This window comes from Capra hircus, chromosome 3, assembly GCF_001704415.2.
Source record: "Capra hircus breed San Clemente chromosome 3, ASM170441v1, whole genome shotgun sequence".
NCBI lineage: Eukaryota > Metazoa > Chordata > Mammalia > Artiodactyla > Bovidae > Capra > Capra hircus.
Genome location: NC_030810.1, coordinates 97,934,540 through 97,953,430, shown reverse-complemented (window position 1 = coordinate 97,953,430; position 18,891 = coordinate 97,934,540). Strand labels below are relative to the sequence as shown.

The 18,891-nt window shown below is 43.9% G+C and overlaps 1 non-coding gene across 1 annotated transcript; it reads right to left on the bottom strand.

The window, feature by feature from the left end:
• Nucleotides 2,979-3,050, bottom strand: TRNAQ-UUG. Its single transcript has one exon. It is a non-coding gene; the product is annotated as a tRNA-Gln (tRNA).

Below are 18,891 nucleotides of genomic sequence, written 5' to 3'. Positions count from 1 at the left end.
GACTTGGATTGCTGTGATATTGAATGGTTTGCCTTGGAAATGAATAGAGATCATTCTGTCGTTTTTGAGATTGCACCCAAGTACAGACTCTTTTGTTGATGATGAAGGCTACTCTGTTTCTTCTAAGGGATTCTTGCCCACAGTAGTAGATATAATGGTCATCTGAGTTAAATTCACTCATTCCTGTCCGTTTTAGTTTACTGATTTCTAAAATGTTGATGTTCACTTTTGCCATCTCCTGTTTGACCACTTCCAGTTTACCTTGATTCGTGGTTCCTATGGAACATTCCAGGTTCCTATGCAATATTGTTCTCTACAGCATCGGACTTTACTTACATCACCAGTCATATCCACAACTAGGCTTGTTTCTGCTTTGGCTCCATCTCTTCATTCTTTCTGGAGTTTATTCTCCACTCCTCTCCAGTAGCATATTGGGCACCTACTGACCTGGGGAGTTCATCTTTCAGTGTCATATCCTTTTGCCTTTTCATACTGTTCATGGTGTTCTCAAGGCAAGAATACTGAAGTAGTTTGCCATTCCCTTCTCCAGTGGATGACGTTTTGTCAGCACTCTCCACCATGACCCGTCTGTCTTTGGCGGCCCTACCATAGTCTCATTGAGTTATACAAGGCTGATCTAGAGCCAGACATCCTGGAATGTGAAGTCAAGTGAGCCTTAGAAAGCATCACTATGAACAAAGCTAGTGGAGGTGATGGAATTCCAGTTGAGCTGTTTCAAATCCTGGAAGATGATGCTGTGAAAGTGCTGCACTCAATATGCCAGCAAATTTGGAAAACTCAGCAGTGGCCACAGGACTGGAAAAGGTCAGTTTTCATTCCAATCCCAAAGAAAGGCAATGCCAAAGAATGCTCAAACTACCTCACAATTGCACTCATCTCACACGCTAGTAAAGTAATGCTCAAAATTCTCCAAGCCAGGCTTTAGCAATACGTGAACCATGAACTTTCTGATGTTCAAGCTGGATTTAGAAAACGCAGAGGAACCAGAGATCAAATTGCCAACATCCACTGGATCATGGAAAAAGCAAGAGAGTTCAGAAAAACATCTATTTCTGCTTTATTGACCACGCCAAAGCCTTTGACTGTGTGGATCACAATAAACTGTGGGAAATTCTTAAAGAGATGGGAATACCAGAACACCTGACCTGCCTCTTGAGAAATCTGTATGCAGGTCAGGAAGCAACAGTTAGAACTGGACATGGAACAACAGACTGGTTCCAAATAGGAAAAGGAGTATGTCAAGTCTGTATACTGTCACCCTGTTTATTTAACTTCTATGCAGAGTACATCATGAGAAACACTGGCCTGGAAGAAACACAAGCTGGAATCAAGATTGCCGGGAGAAACATCAATAACCTCAGATATGCAGATGACACCACCCTTATGGCAGAAAGTGAAGAGGAACTAAAAAGCCTCTTGATGAAAGTGAAAGAGGAGAGGGAAAAAGTTGGCTTAAAGCTCAACATTCAGAAAATGAAGATCATGGCATCCAGTCCCATCACTTCATGGGAAATAGATGAGGAAACAGTGGAAACAGTGTCAGACTTTATTTTTGGGGGCTCCAAAATCACTGCAGATGGCGACTGCAGCCATGAAAAGACGCTTACTCTTTGGAAGGAAAATTATGACCAACCTAGATAGCATATTCAAAAGCAGAGACATTACTTTGCTGACTTAGGTCCATCTAGTCAAGGCTATGGTTTTTCCTGTGGTCATGTATGGATGTGAGAGTTGGACTGTGAAGAAGGCTGAGCGCTGAAGAATTGATGCTTTTGAGCTCTGGTGTTGGAAAAGACTCTTGAGAGTCCCTTGGACTGCAAGGAGATCCAACCAATCCATTCTGAAGGAGATCAGCCATGGGATTTCTTTGGAAAGACTGATGCTAAAGCTGAAACTCCAGTACTTTGGCCACCTCATGCGAAGAGTTGACTCATTGGAAAAGACTCTGATGCTGGGAGGGATTGGGGGCAAGAGAAGAAGGGGATGACAGAAGATGAGATGGCTGGATGGCATCACGGACTTGATGGATGTGAGTCTGAGTGAACTCTGGGAGTTGGTGTTGGACAGGGAGGCCTGGCGTGCTGCGATTCATGGGGTCACAAAGAGTCGGACATGACTGAGTGACTGAACTGAACTGTGGTCCATGTGATGTTTGATTAGTTTTCTGTGATTGTGGTTTTCATTCTGTAGGCCCTCTGAGGGATAAGGATAAGAGGCTTATGGAAGTTTCCTGATGGGAGAGACTGACTGTGGGGAAAACTGGGTCTTGTTCTGATGGGCCGGTCCATGCTCAGTAAGTCTTTAATCCAATTTTCTGTTAATTGGTGGGGCTGTGTTCCCCCTCTGTTGTTTGACCTGAGACCAAACTATGGTGGAGGTAATGAAGATAATGGAGACCTCCTTCAAAAGGTCCCATGCACGCAGTGCCACACTCAGTGCCCCTGACCCTGCAGCAGGCCATCGCTAACCCATGCCTCCGCTGGAGACTCCTGGAAGCTCACAGACAAGTCTGGGTCAGTCTCTTGTGGGGTCACTGCTCCTTTCTTCTGGGTCAAAAGGTTTCGTCTGTGCCCTCCAAGAGTGTGTTTCCCTAGTCCTGTGTAAGTTCTGGAGGCTCTATGGTGGGGCTAATGGTGACCTCCTCAAAAAGGGCTTATGCCACACCTAGGTCTGCTACACCCAGAGCCCCTGCCCCTGCGCCAGGCCACTGCTGACAGGAACCTCTGCAGGAGACACTCAAACACTCAAAGGCAGGCTGGCTCAGTCTCTGTGGGGGTCTCCTGGTGGTCTCCCTACCTCATGCCTGGATTTTTTTCCTCTGCCTCATGGAGAAGATATCCCTTCTTTCTGTATCCCAGCAAACTGCCCTAGCTTAGGGAATTCTCTTTCCTTCCAGTGGTTAGGACTCTTCCCTACCAGGGTAGGGGGCACTAGTAAAAGAGGCTTTCTGAAGAGAAAGGTTCCACAGAGACTTGAACTCGGATCGCTGGATTCAAAGTCCAGAGTGCTCACCATTACACCATGGAACCATGACCAGTTTCTTGGCTCACTCTTCCGCTGCTGAGCCAGCTGGCGCGCAGCGCCGCGGGCCCAGGACTCGCCTCCCGTCGGGCGCTCTAGTCACCCCGCCTCGAGTCGCTTCCTCCGCGACGCCAGGGGGCGCCTGACTCGCCGGCCCGCGGCCGTCTCTTCAGGTTTGGACGATGTGGAAAGAGTTGAAATCCATTTGGGGTGGATTAGTAACTTTTCCCTGTTACTAGAAAAGTTATTAGGAAAAGGTTACTAGGCTTCCCCCAAATGCACCTGTTCTACCGGCATTTCTAGAGTTTTCTGCCCTGAGGTAAAATTCCCCCCAGGGAAAAAAGTTCCTTTCCTGTTTGCAGTTGTCCTCTTCCCGCTGCTCTGGGAGCCCTGAACATCCTCAGAAGAGCCCTTAGGACTTCGTGGAATGTCCCTAGGACCTCAGGTCCAAGGGTTTAATCGTGGGGCTCTGCCGGCTTCATTGGAGAGGGTGGGCAGAGCGTTCTCTGTGTTGGGAATGCGATCGGAACCAAAGCGACCGCGGCCTCCACGCTGCTGACGCCCCGCGGGGTGTGGTTGGGTGTGAGCAGCTGACGGTGTTTCTTCTGGGCTGTTTCCTCCCTCACCTTCCTTCTCTCTTCTTCCTTCCAGGTTCATCCACTCCCCACCCATCCGCGTCCCCAAGACGGCGGCGGTCGCTCGGACCTGAGAGGGAAGCTCAGCGCGGCCCATGGGCTGCTCTCTAGATGTTTTCACTCTGCAGGCTTTCATATGGTTCAAGGGCTAGTTTTAAAGATTTGAAAATCGGCCACTTTGGAAAGCCTTTCACACCCTCCCATTCCAAAGAAGAGAATGAGCATGAAAGAAGGGCACGTGTCCAATTCCAGCCCAAGAGGCTGTGTCGTCACCTGTCACCTAGGCGGGGGCTCCCGAGGCGGCGAGGAGCAGGCGGCCAGGGGCTTGCGCCCTACGTTGGGGTGTGGAGGGCCACTCGCTGGTGTCAGTGCCCAGACGTCCGCATGTTAAGACTCATTGCTCTGTTTGTGTTTTCAGCACAGGAGGCAGCTACACTATTCTGTAGCTCTCATATCGTGTCCATACTCTCTTTTGCTCTGTGCGCACAGGTGGGGCAGCTGCAGAATCTCATTCCTCCTAGGTCTTCACAGAGTTCTGTCCTGCGATGGTTTCTCCCAGCCTTCACCACATGTTAGTCCTCTCTCTGCACCGTCTGGAGCACTGGGGCCACCCTGATCTACATGATTTCACATCCAGATTCCGGAGGAACTGCTAGGCTGGCAAAGGTTGAAGGCCCAAGCATGGACATCACCAACTGGTCAGACTCCAGATTGGTGCCCCTCAACACTCAGTAATAATTAGCAGTTACAGAATGCCACCAAAACTATGATTTGAAGGTGTTACATCCTTTGAAAACATTAATACATGTCACTTCTTAGAACAGCTTTAGGTTTACATATAAATTGAGCAGCTAGTACAGAGTTCTCTCACTTATGGTCTATTCTCCCTCACACAATTTCCCCTTTTATTAGTATTTTGTATTAGTAAATACAGGACAGCGGAAGTAGCATGAGCAGGCAGGTGGTATTCCCAGTGTGAGGCTTAGCCGTTGCACTCTGTAGTGCTGACCTGATTTCTACAATGTGGGAAACATGATTGCATAATTTGTGGTAGTAGGGAACTGCATTCTCACGCTCCCCTGACAATGGTTAATAACAGGACAATTCAGTATATTCAGGAGTTTCAGTAATTTCTTGGAGGGCATTTCTGGAATGTGTTTCTCTGGAAGATAAACCTTCTGGCTCCCCTTCTAAATCATTTGGGAGAAAAGACTGCTGCATTCCTTTGAAATGCCAGGCTGTGAATTGAGGACCAGCAAGATTTAATGAGGATTAAGGCCCTAATCAACCAACAGGGTATACTTCCTTTTGGATCTCATTCCACTGGGACTAGAATGGATCAGGTTACTCCTTCACTGCAGAAATGCCAGAGATTTTGAACTCAGCAAGACCTGTGTGGCCAAGTGATTACCTCTCCCAGCTGAGGAAGAACAAATGTTTCTGATATGTCACCTGGCTTTCCCTCTTTATTTTTTGTAATGCACCACCAGAGGTTGAAATCTGGCTGAGAACCAGGGTTACTGAGCCAGGAAAGACCATACAGCTTTGGGGGGGAAAAGAAAGGAAAACCAGGACCCTTCTGTAGAAATCCCTAGGCATCATTGTCACTTCTTCCAAAGAACCCATCACCACTACATTTTTCGTGACTCCCTGTTACTGGACTGAAGTGAAATTTGCTCAGTCGTGTCCAATACTTTGCGACACCATGGACTATACAGTCCATGGAATTCTCCAGGCCAGAATATTGGAGTGTGTAGCCTTTCCCTTCTCAAAGGGATCTTTTCAACCCAGGTCTCCTGCATTGTGGGCAGATTCCTTACCAACTGAGCTATTAGGGAAGAAGTTGAGACGATACTTTATTCATCTCTGTGTTCATGATTCCTGGTGCTGAGTCAAGTACTGAGGACGTTCTCAGCAATTATCAGTCACAGTTTGAATAAAAGTGCAAATCTCCAACCATCTCAACTACATTCCAGTTGTACTGTCAGGGATGCTCTGCTTTCTCCCACTAGGTAACAAAGCCCCTTCCTTAGAGAGGAGTCTGCCCTACACTATCCTTGCCATACAACACTCACCAGTATAACTCTGAGGAAGATACAATTGTTCTCAGGATTCCTCAATGGTTCACACTGTCATTAGGAAGAGATGTCCTTGATCTACCCTCCCAACCTCTTGGCTGCTACAACACCCTAACTGAGGAGAGCAAGCACATTTTGTTGAAAATATCCACCTGTACTCTTTCTCTCATGGCTTTGATTTTCTCAGGGAAATACAGCATAAAAAAGAAAAGCACTCAACAAATATTTAAGAGATATTGTGTGTAAAGCCTTTCAAACTCTAAATGCAAAAGAATATTATTAATATCTCTGCTTCAGATATAAATCTTCCCTCCTTAACTTGGCCCCTTCTGGCAATAGGAAAGAACTATTTAAAGTAAAAATGGACATCTCCAATTCTTCTCTAAATATCATTTATCCATCTTGGCCCACACTTACTTGGAAGGCTTCCACTGCGAGGGCAGCTCCAAGGTCTAGACAGGGCAGGTCTAGGGCAGAGCCTCAAGGTCCCATCCTCCTCCTTCTGGAATTGGTGCTCCCAGCAGTATAAACCAACCCTGATCCAGCATGTGGATCACCTCGGCAGGTGCACAAGTTCCCTGTGGATTAAGTTACTCTCCCAGTTCTTCCTGCTCAGCTCAGACTGCTCCATGAAGCACTGGATAATGCTGTATGTAGTCCTCTGTCTCCCTTGATTTTTCTGAACTCAACTTGTCACTTTGGTTAGCACCATTTTCTTAGCCTTATTTGGGTTATTCTTATCTTCCAAACTTGCTGATTTTCTTTAATTTTAGTGTGTGGGCTCAGCTGAGGCTCCTGCAGGAAACACAGAAAGGACCAAGGCCAGATCTTGGCTGCAGTTCCCAGGGCACATTTAACATGCATCTCAGCCCCTCATGCAACTCTAAGAAAACTGAACAGGATGGAATTCAGAGAATTTGAATAACAAGTTTATTTTACTGATGAAACTGAGGCCCAGATAGATTAGGGGATTTTCCCAAGCTCCAACCATGCAAATCTCCAACCCCTTGGTGGCAAGAAAGCCACAACAAAGCCGTGGACACAAGCTTCTCTGTCCAAAGCACATGATACACCCTTTAGGAATGCACAGCTGAATTGCAATGGACATTGTATCAAATATCAGTATTTCCACTGTTAAAACAAAAATATCTGAAACACCTTTTCTGAGACAATTCTTTTACTACAGTCCCTTAGTCCTATTATTTATACTCAGTCATTTTTCAGTCCTGGCCAACAATGGGACAAAGGAACACATGAATACAAATAAAATTTATCAAAGCCATAATTAAATAATATTTATGTGTGTCTCTGTAAAATGTCTGGCTCCTGTGTTAAAAGATCGTCTTCCTGAGAGCAGGCGCTCTGCCTGCCTTATTCACCCAATCCCCCTCAAGAGCCTGCCAAAAAAAAAAAAAAAAATCCTGCCAGATGGAATATTCAGTAAATACCAAGTGGATAAGTAAGAGTTACCAGGAATAACTAATTTTTACTGGTGTTCTAGTTCCTATTATATTCCCAGTCAGATCCTGTCCCAGGTCTGTGCAGAAGCAATAAAAGCACAACCATAAGTAAAGCAGTACAAGATGCAAATACCAACACACCATGTACCAAGTCTGCTTTACATGGTGCTTTCATTACCCTCTTTGAGCAGATTGATCTTATATACAGCAGAGAAGAACACATATGTAATAGAGAAGACAGCATGAACTTTGCATGAGTAAATGTAATCATGCAGCAGACAGGCTCTAATTACTGAGCATTAGCTACACAGCTAAAAAATATCTATGTCATAGTCCCTGTGGTGCTTCTTAAAATTCTTTGGAGTTAAGGTTCAAGAAACTGCATTTCAGACAAAATTTCCAAGGAGATTGTCATGTAAGGAAAAGGTTTGACCACTAAACAGTCTAGAATGGAAATCCCCAAAGCCCTAGTGGCAACAAGAATGACTCAGATTAAGCAAAGCAAGACCTTTGTCAAGGTGGCCTCTCAAGGGGAAATGTCTCCTTTTCCAGGATGGGTACCTGCCTGAGGTGGGACACAAAGAGGACCCTGCTTCCCCAGTCTGAGCTTTTAGTGCCTCCATTGTCTTTTAGGTTTTCTACCCTGCTCTAATTGGTGGGGTATCTCAGCCCTCATATGGGTATTTCTTTATGAAGATCTCTGTGGCTCCCAAATATGGCTGCAGCTACTGTCTGTGTTCCTAGGGTGAGCTGCAGCACCTCTACCACTCCAAGAGACCCTCCAAGACCAGCAGGAAAGCAAATGGGAACAGGTGGGTTAAGTGGTCTGCAGTGCCTATGGCTGCAAGCTGTGGAGAGAAGAACAGGAAAGAACAGGAAGGCCACTGCTCTGAAGAGACATAAGAGGACTTCCCTGGTGGTCTACTGGTTAAGAATCCACCTGCCAATGCAGGGGGACACAGTTTGATCCCTGGTCCGAGAAGATTCCACATGCCTCTGAGCAACTAAGCCTATGTACCATGACTACTGAAGCTCCCGTGCCTAGAGCCCATGCTCCACATCAAGAGAAGTCAGCACAATGAGAAGCGCATGCGCTGCAACTAGGGAGTAGCCCCCAATTGCTACAGCTAGAGAGAGACCGGCACAGAACAAAGACCCAGCGCAGCCAAAAGTAAATAAAATCTTAAAATACATAAACAAAATAAAGAAACACAAGGAAAAAGAGACCTCAGTTATTTTATTCTCCTCTTGGAGAAAGAGATGGCAGAGGTCAGTTCTGGGGCTCCACAATTCTAGGCTTTCTCTTAAGTGACCTTTCTTCAGATGACTTGAAAGAAATCGTGACTGACAGAATTTGGGTCAATAGAGCGTCCCAGAGGAGCATGAGACCATGAGGGCAGCCCCTCATTAGAGATGGTCAGAACCATGACATGGTCAATATCAGCCCTATTAAGGTGGGGAGGACATGCTGAACAACTGTGTAAGCAGAGAACTCCAAAATGATCAAAGAATCGCAGTAAAAATCTTGTGCTCACCTTGATGTGACTGTTTTCAAGCCCTTGTAATGTTAAGGACACCAGGAAGGGTATGTTGGATGAATGTCTCTTTAATGTTATGAACCAAGCCTCTAAAGAATACAGAGAATACAATACCTAATTCCACATAACATTATCCAAGAATTCATCATCTATTTCTATTTCCAATGGCAGACTTTTTTTGCCGGGGTCCAGCCCCGGTGGATCCAGGGAATTCGAAGGGTGGACGGCGTTGGCGTGGAAAGACTTGTTTGTTTATTAATGTGAGATTAGATTAAGAAACTATAGTGTAATAAGAAGATTAAGTGGAGGAAGAGGGCTGAATAGCTTGGTTTACGCGGAAGGCCAATAAAATTCCAGACAAGGAATTTGCACCATCTGCGTTGGGCCACCGGCGCCCGCTTGAATATCTAAGGGTGCCTCGCCTTAAGCTCCCTTTCGTGCGGGTCTTAACAGCCGGGGCAAGTAAGTAGACCTGGCGAGCCTCCGCGCCCCAGATGGAGATTCAGCCTGAAGTTAAAGTAAAGAGCAGAGAGAGGGAAGGGGAGAGAAGAAGAGAGAGAGAGAGACATGGGGGGAGCCAGAGTCCCAAGAAACCAGGCCGAGAGACTAGTTCGAGAAGCTGGCCCGAGAAACTGGCCCCCGGCACCTGGCCCCCCTCCTTTATTGTTCAGAAGGCCTTTTATACTTTTTATCAAACACGGAGATCAATGGGTAACACAAAATTATGTAGCGTTCGCAACCCAGATTCTTTCCGCATATCATTTTGTATACAAAAGGTCTCAGGTGATTTACATTATCTTCTGGCCAAGAGGCTTGTTAACACTTTTTGGCTCTCTTCCTTAATGAATGTTAATTTTGTTTCCCCTGAAGTGTTTTTCTTTAATCTGCATCTCCTTAAAGCATTTAAAGTTACAACTCTATAGAACAAAGGTGCAGTGGGATATAACAAAGAAGGTACTTAACTCAAAGATCTAATGTTGCTAATACCAGGTCTACTACTTGTTTTTCTATATACCAACTATATCTAAAAATAAAGGATATGAAAATTTGGCAGCAAGCATTGACTCAACAAATGAAACCTTTAATCAGTCCTATTCTAAAGATTTTGACTCTTCGGAAGCCCCTACATTCCTAGGATGTTTTAAGCTTCCTGTGCCTCCTGCGGTCAGGAGGCCTCAAACAATCACACGCGCAGAGTCCTGCAGGCAGGCTAGAAAGCCATCGGAGGGGTTTTTGGATTGAAACACTCTTTCAAATGCAGAAGACTAAAGCCCTGAATTGACTTTTTCCAGAAAATGTCAGAAGAGTGGAAAAGCAGAGCACAAAAGCCGGCAGATTTTTGTTGGGGTACATGCTTAGGAATTTCCAGAGGGGTCCCTGAAGTCTGAGCACGCCTTGCGTATGTCAGCTTCCTGCCTCATGACCTTGTCACGGGCGGGATTCCTCACACTGGCTCCCGGCATTTTTTTTTTTTTTTTTTAGCTTCTTGTTCTGAGCCCAACAGGCAAGGTTTTAATATCAAGAACCAGTTATTAGCACAGGGTGAACAGAGAGCAAACGAACAGCTACGGTTACTAAGTTCTCCCAAAGTACTCTGAATGCAATCTTTCCCTTATTTTGACTGAAATAAATAAAAGATCTATTTTTAGAATGAAAATTAAAATTAAATGCCTCTGTTCTCCAATTTTTATTCTGCTCAAGCCTGGTCATGGAGACCAGAGTAACTGAGTTCCCAATTTGGCACAGTCTGGGCTCTTTGTCAAAAGAAGTCAAGTCAATCCAACCTCAAATCTCTTCTGTGAATCAGCTCCTTACCCTCAAAATTCAGAACAAGGAGTGAACAAAACAGGCAGCAGCACCCACCATGCAAGTGATATATCAGCAACTGTACCTGCTGAGATTACATGAGAAAACAGAGTAGTCAAAAAATAGAAGAGAACAGAGAAAAATATGATTTAAGCTTTTCCAGGACATTGCTTTAGTCAACGAGGGTGAACTCGAAGAAATCTCTCAGTAAGGGGTTGCTGCTGCTAAGTTGCTTCAGTCATGTCCAACTCTATGCGACCCCATAGACGGCAGCCCACCAGGCTCCACTGTCCCTGGGATTCTCCAGGTAACAATACCGGAGTGGGTTGCCATTTCCTTCTCCAATGCATGAAAGTGAAAAGTCAAAGTGAAGTCGCTCAGTCGTGTCCGACTCTTAGCGACCCAATGGTCTGCAACCTCCCAGGCTCCTCCGTCCATGGGATTTTGCAGGCAAGAGTATTGTAGTGAGGTGCCATTGCCTTCTCTGCAGTAAGGGGTTAGCTGTTGGCAAAGATAAATGGTGGGTTCACAAGCTATTCAGTGTGGCAAGAGAGTGGAGAAAAAGAGTATTTTTATAAATGATTGGAAATATGAGCTGGTATAGCATCTTTTCAAGGAAATAGGGCAGGCATTAGCAAAATTAGATAGGCATCTACAAATATACTTCTAAACTGAGCAATTTCCTTTACAGGAATATATACTAGAGAAATACACAGACAAAGATGGAGAAATATTTGGCCCTCTATATCTGTTAGGGGAACTATTGACTGGAACTACTCCCCCTCCCCAGGCACCATAGTAGCCACTTGCATGAGTTCTCTTAAACAGGAGGTCCTGGTAAGCAATGTGGAACTATTAATAGCAAGATACTGAAACGGAGCAGGACCATATGGTCCTTGCCCCCCAACCATGTCCTCTGCCTGCCTTTTGCCTGTGGAAAACTTCAGTCAAAGAATAAGTTTAATCAGAGAAATGAGAAATGCTGAAACAAAGGAAAACAGTCTAAGGAGGTTAAATAATAATGTAGTCATTAAACACAGGCAAGGACCTTTAGCTCTTTCTCAAGTGCTCAATAGATAATATTATCTCAATAGGTGATATTCTGAGCCATATCCTGTGAGCTGTCTTATAGATACCAAGACACCAGGTGAAGTTAACTGCATGATGACCAGACTATACCCAGGACTTAAGCTGCCACAATTTTGAGAATTGACTGCAAAGAAATGGGAACAAGTGTACCCTGGAACTAAAGATTAACTTACCTAAAAAACCAAGATGATGCTGGTCAGACCACTGATGACCAATTGAAGATGACTGTCAGAGATGACTGTGCTGTTTCTGCATGTTACCTCCCCCGCCACTGTCTATAAAGTCTCTCACCCGCTGCTTGTCGGCGGGGGCGGTGGGTGGGGGGGCAGTTAGCCTTTGTACAGATGTCCTCCATCCGCACCCCACCCCCAGTTGCTGGCGTCTGAAGTAAAACAAACTTTCCTTTCCACCTGGCCTGCTTATTAGCTTTCGAGTGGCGAGCAGCTGGACCCCCCATGCATACCTTTTTGGTGACAGATTTTGGTGCCCAATGTGGGGCTGGCTACAACTGGCTACGGCTGGCTACTTACTGCTGGCACCTGTGTGTTCATGACACCTGACTCTCCTGGGCCTTCCAGGAGACCCAGCGGCTATGACAGTGCATTAGCCTGCTGCTTGTAGCTAGCTAGCCCCAGGTAGGGGATTTGGGGGACATTCCTAGCAGCTGCCGAAACTATTTGTGTTGAGGATCCTTCGTTTTTCCCCTGCTAGGCATTGGCTGCCAACTTACATTTTTCTTGGTGGAATGGAAACTTGCATTTGGGATGAGCTGACAAGCTCCAAGACCAGGTAAGTCCACCGATGTGCACACAGGTAACCTTCCCATTTGTGAGTACTACTGAAGGAAATGGCAACCCACTCCAGTATTCTTGCCTGGAGAATCCCATGGACGGAGGAGCCTCGTGGGCTACAGTCCACAGGGTCACAAAGAGTCGAACACGACTGAGTGACTTCACTTTCACTTTCACTGCTATTTGGGTATTCTTGCCAGTTGATTCTGATGTGTGTCATGTTGAGAACTGTTTGGCACATGAGGTGCTATTTGGGCTTTTTGCCAATTGGTTCTGACATGAATGATGTTGAGTGCTGAGGTCCAGCCTCAGCAGAGTCCAGGGATATCCTCAGGATGGACGACGTCGGCTAATGAAGAAAGATAGATAAAGAGATAAAGAAAGAGACACGGGGTGACCAAGCTTCTTCGAGCGAGGCCCCTTTACTTTATTCTTCTCGGGGCTTTTATACCCTGAGTTATACATACAGCAAGGTGAAAAATGCAGAGTCAACTCAACATTCCATCAGTAATAACTTTTATCGATATCAGGTTCCTTCCTGCAAAAGTCTCATTTTCTGTACATCATCTTCTATTCTGGAGGCCTGTTGATATTCCATGACCTCCTTTTGATAAAGGTTGGTCAGCCAGAACACCAGAACAATGATTTTCCCTTGAAGTGTTTCTTCTTAAATTCTTAGCCTGCGTCACCCTTAAAGTACAGTTACATTTTTATGGAGCAAAGATTCAGTGGGTTACAGCAAAGAAAGAACATATTAACTCAAAGTCTAATGTTGCTAATGCTAAGGCTATTACTTGCTTCTTCTACATCCTGACTATATGCACTCCCAGGAACACAATGGATAAGGGATGTGAGAATTTGGCAGCAAGCATTGCATAGGCTCAACAATGTTGCAAGAGTCTGGATAAAGCTGCCAAGTAAGCTAGAATGCTAACAGGGGGTTTGAAACACTCCTTTCATGCCCAGGAGATTTATCAACTAGAGCCCTAAGTTAACTCTTTTGGTCAGAGACAGCCCCTTGCTAATGTCAGAAGAGCTGGTGAAAGACATAAAATAATAAGACAGACAGATTCTGGTTCGGGGGTAGATGCCTGAGCAAGTTCAGGGGGTCCCTTGAGTCCTGATCTCGCCTTTGCCCGTCAGGCCTCTTCCTCATGATCTTTGCCATGGGTGGGATTCTCCACGCTGGCTCCCAGCAGTTGAGGATCATTTATGAGCACTGATTGCTATTTGGGCATTTTTACCAATTGGTTCTGATGTCAGTCTGCTGTTGAAGACCATTTGTGAACATGAAGTGCTTTTGCGCATTCTTGCAAAATTGATTCTGACATCTGACCACTGTTGAGGACCACTTGGGAGCACCAGTGTCATTTGGCTATTTAGCCAATTGGTTCTGATCTTTGACTACCACTGCGGACCATTTGTGTTGGGATTCTGACATTTGACTACCGCCACGGACCATTTGTACCCACTCCAGTGTTCTTGCCTGGAGAATCCCAGGGATGGGGGAGCCTGGTGGGCTGCTGTCTATGGGGTCACACAGAGTCAGACACAACTGAAGCGACTTAGCAGCAGCAGCGGACCATTTGTGTTGGGGAAGTGTTTGTTTGGGACTCCATACTGGTCACCCTTGGAGAGGGTTTATGATAGATCTGTCGTGTGGTATGTGACCTTATGTTCCATTTGTATAACTGGTATTCTTGTTACCTTATGTAAAATGGGAAATTCAGGTTCAGTTCATTAAGAAAAAATCTAGCTGTGAATTTAAGAATAAAAAAGAATTTTTTTGGACAATGTATGGCTACAGTATTCTTCAGACTCCGGAGAAGATTGGTTAAGATGAAAGTCTTGAAATTTAAAAAAACTGGTTCTTTTTGCATATGCAGTAGGGAAAGCTAACTTGATAAAACATTTTTTTCAGACCCTGAGAAACCAAAAACATGCCTAGGAGAAAACTTGAAGTTAACACTTATCATGTCCTTGAAATAAACTGTCCACAGTGCCTGGAACTCCAGTCTTTGGTTAACTGTAAAACTTCAAGTTAAGGGGGGGAAAAAAAAGGAAAGCCTTTTTAAATTGAATGTGTAATTTGGCTATTCTGATTATTATCCATAAACTGATAAGTTTAATTGCAATGCTCAATTCATGAAATGTAAAAAGAGGAAAGAATTAGGTCTCTGGATGTTTGTATGTCTCAGTATGTCTTTTTGTCTTTGGATAATATCTCTGAGGTTAATTTGTAAAAGAACTCTAACTGGCCTTAAAAATATAAGTACTTACAAATCAAACAAATCTAAATTTACCTACTTTTGTCTCCTTGTAAGATCAAGAGGGAAACTAAAGATGTTTGGGTTTATTAAACATATATGTTGTACCACTTAAGAAAAATTATGCTATAAAAATTGTATGTTTTTTGAGGTTATAAAATATGTTAAGTTCGCCAATCAGAAAATGCTGGTGTAACATTTCAATGACTTGTTTCTTGGTTTTGTAAAAACTTTCAATGGTTAAAAACTGTAAAATTTGTAAATATGATAAGTAAAAATATGTAAATATGATAAGTAAAAAATATGTAAAAATGATAAGTAAAAAATATGTAAAAATGATAAATGAAGCATTTTTGTATGTAAAGGAAGTAGGATATATGTTGTCGACAAAGAAAACATATACAGAATAGAGATACTTTTGTTGAGGAAAAATGATGGTAATAATTTTGCCCTACAGTTGTTTGTTTCTGGATGAAGAAATACAGGACAAATTTGTTAGAAAGTGACAAAAGGTCTGTGAAAAAGGAATTTTGAAAAAAATTCATATGTCATCAGGATTAAAATTAGACTCACTTTAATTAGGTAAATGAATTTTGTTACTAACAGTAAACTGGTGCAAGCCTGAAGTTAGGTTTTCTCTCTGTTAAGAAAGCAAAGTTCCCCTGGAATATTGAACTGATTTTGGTAACAGAGACTTCTCAGTTCAGTTCAGTCGCTCAGTCACGTCTGACTCTATGCGACCCCATGAATCGCAGCACGCCAGGCCTCCCTGTCCATCATCAACTCCCGGAGTTCACTCAGACTCACGTCCATCAAGTCAGTGATGCCATCCAGCCATCTCATCCTCGGTCGTCCCCTTCTCCTCCTGCCCCCATCCCTCCCAGCATCAGAGTCTTTTCCAATGAGTCAACTCTTCGCATGAGGTGGCCAAAGTACTGGAGTCTCAGCTTTAGCATCATTCCTTCCAAAGAAATCCCACGGCTGATCTCCTTCAGGATGGACTGGTTGGATCTCCTTGCAGTCCCAGGGACTCTCAAGAGTCTTCTCCAACACCACAGTTCAAAAGCATCAATTCTTTGGCGCTCAGCCTTCTTCACAGTCCAACTCTCACATTCATACATGACCACAGGAAAAACCATAGCCTTGACTAGACAGACTTAGTTGGCAAAGTAATGTCTCTGCTTTTGAATATGCTATCTAGGTTGGTCATAATTTTCCTTCCAAGGAGTAAGCGTCTTTCAATTTCATGGCTGCAATCACCATCTGCAGTGATTTTGGAGCCCCCCAAAATAAAGTCTGACACTGTTTCCACTGTTTTCCCATCTATTTGCCATGAAATGATGGGACCAGATGCCATGATCTTCATTTTCTGAATGTTGAGCTTTAAGCCAACGTTTTCCCTCTCCTCTTTCACTTTCGTCAAGAGGCTTTTTAGTTCCTCTTCACTTTCTGCCATAAGGGTGGTGTCATCTGCATATCTGAGGTTATTGATGTTTCTCCCAGCAATCTTGATTCCAGCTTGTATTTCTTCCAGGCCAGTGTTTCTCATGATGTCCTCTGCATAGAAGTTAAATAAGAAGGGTGACAATATACAGACTTGATGTACTCCTTTTCCTATTTGGAACCAGTCTGTTGTTCCATGCCCAGTTCTAACTGTTGCCTCCTGACCTGCATACAGATTTCTCAAGAGGCAGGTCAGGTGGTCTGGTATTCCCATCTCTTGAAGAACTTTCCACAGTTTATTATGATCCACACAGTCAAAGGCTTTGGCATAGTCAATGAAGCAGAAATAGATGTTTTTCTGGAACTCTCTTGCTTTTTCCATGATCCAGCAGATGTGAAGTTAAGTGGGCCTTAAAAAGCTAGTGGAGGTGATGGAATTCCAGTTGAGTTATTTCAAATCCTGAAAGATGATGCTGTGAAAGTGCTGCACTCAATATGCCAACACATTGGGAAAACTCAGCAGTGGCCACAGGACTGGAAAAGGTCAGTTTTCATTCCAATCCCAAAGAAAGGCAATGCCAAAGAATGCTCAAACTACCACACAATTGCACTCATCTCACACGCTAGTAAAGTAATGCTCAAAATTCTCCAAGCCAGGCTTCAGCAATACGTGAACAGAGACTTCTAATGGAAAGTAATTGTTTGTTTTATAATCATACTTTTGACCCCAATGTTCAGGATGGAAAAATTGTTCAGTAAAGTTGTCACTGAGTATAGCTGCTCATGATGTGCAGCACTGCTGATTTTAAGGGTACTACTTAAACCACATGTACAATGTTCGTGTGACAGTTGGGTATGAATGATAAAATGTATGGCCTGTAGAGCATTTCCCTATTAACCTCTGAGCCTGTTTATGATATCAGATTAGTTTTACCCCAATGTGGACAACTAGGCAAATATATAAATATAAAGAGTTGCAACTTAAAAGTGAAAAATGATGGAAAAAATATTCACATATTGAGGTATGGGGAAGTCATTCTGGACTATACATGATTTAATTTGAACTTTAGGCTAACCAAAACAGCCTGTTTGTGGCCTATTAAACATATACTGTACATCTGCTTTAATCATTAAGATAAAAAATAGTACAAAGGTACATTTTTATTACTATCCTCATTGTAATATGTCCAGTAATTTTCAAATGTTTGTCCAGGAACTAGGAGAGTTTATTGGCTTTCTTGCTCTGTGCCTGTCCCTACTCAAGACTGAGGAGTATCAAAGAAAAGGGGGGTCTGAAACAGAGCAGGACCATATGATCCTTGCCCTCCAACCATGTCCTCTGCCTGCCTTTTGCCTGTGGAAAACTTCAGTCAAAGAATAAATTTAATCAGAGGCATGCTGAAACAAAGGAGAACAGTCTAAGGAGACTAAATAATAATAGGAGCTTTAGTTCCTTCTCATGTGCTCAATAGACAGTATTATCTCAATAGATGATAGAAATTCTGAGCCATATTCAGGGAGCTGTCTTATGGATACCAAAACACCAGGTGGAGAAGTTAACTGTATTGATGACCAGACTATACCCAGGACTTAAGCTGCCATAATTTCAAGAATTGACTGCAAAGAAATGAGAACAAGTGTACCATGGAACTGAAGATTTTTTAAATATAAATTTATTTATTTTAATTGGAGGTTAATTACTTTAAAATATTGTATTGATTTTGCCATACATCAACATGAATCCACCACGGGTGTACACGTGTTCCCCATCCTGAACCCCTCTTCTGCCTCCCTCCCCGTACCATCCCTCTGGGTGATCCCAGTGCACCAGCCCCAAGCATCCTGTATCATGCATTGAACCTGGACTGGTGATTCATTTCATATATGATATTATACATGTTTCAGTGCCATTCTCCCAAATCATCCCACCCTCTCCCTCTCCTACAGAGTCTGAAAGACTGTTCTATACATCTGTGTCTCTTTTGCTGTCTTGCATACAGGGTTATCGTTACCATCTTTCTTAATTCCATATATATGTGTTAGTATGCTGTATTGGTGTTTTTCTTTCTGGCTTACTTCACTCTGAATAGTAGGCTCCAGTTTCATTCACCTCACTAGAACTGATTCAAATGTATTCTTTTTAATGGCTGAGTAATACTCCAGTACTTTGGCCACCTCATGCGAAGAGTTGACTCATTGGACAAGACTCTGATGCTGGGAGGGACTGGGGGCAGGAGGAAAAGTGGATGACAGAGGATGAGATGGCTGGATGGCATCACTGACTCGATGGACGTTGAGTTTGAGTGAACTCTGGGAGTTGGTGATGGACAGGGAGGCCTGGTGTGCTTCAATTCATGGGGTCACAAAGAGTTGGACACTACTGAGCGACTGAACTGAACTGAACTGAACTGAACTGAATACTCCATTGTGTATATGTACCACAGCTTTCTTATCCATTCATCTGCTGATGGACATCTAGGTTGCTTCCATGTCCTGGCTATTAGAAACAGTGCTGTGATGAACATTGGGGTACACATGTCTCTTTCAATTCTGGTTTCCTCAGTGTTTATGCCCAGCTGTGGGATTGCTGGGTCATAAAGCAGTTCTATTTCCAGTTTTTCAAGGAATCTCCACACTGTTCTCCATAGTGGCTGTACTAGTTTGCATTCCCACCAACAGTGTAAGAGGGGAACTGAAGATAAACTGTACCTAAAACAACCAAGATGATGCTGGTCACGCCAC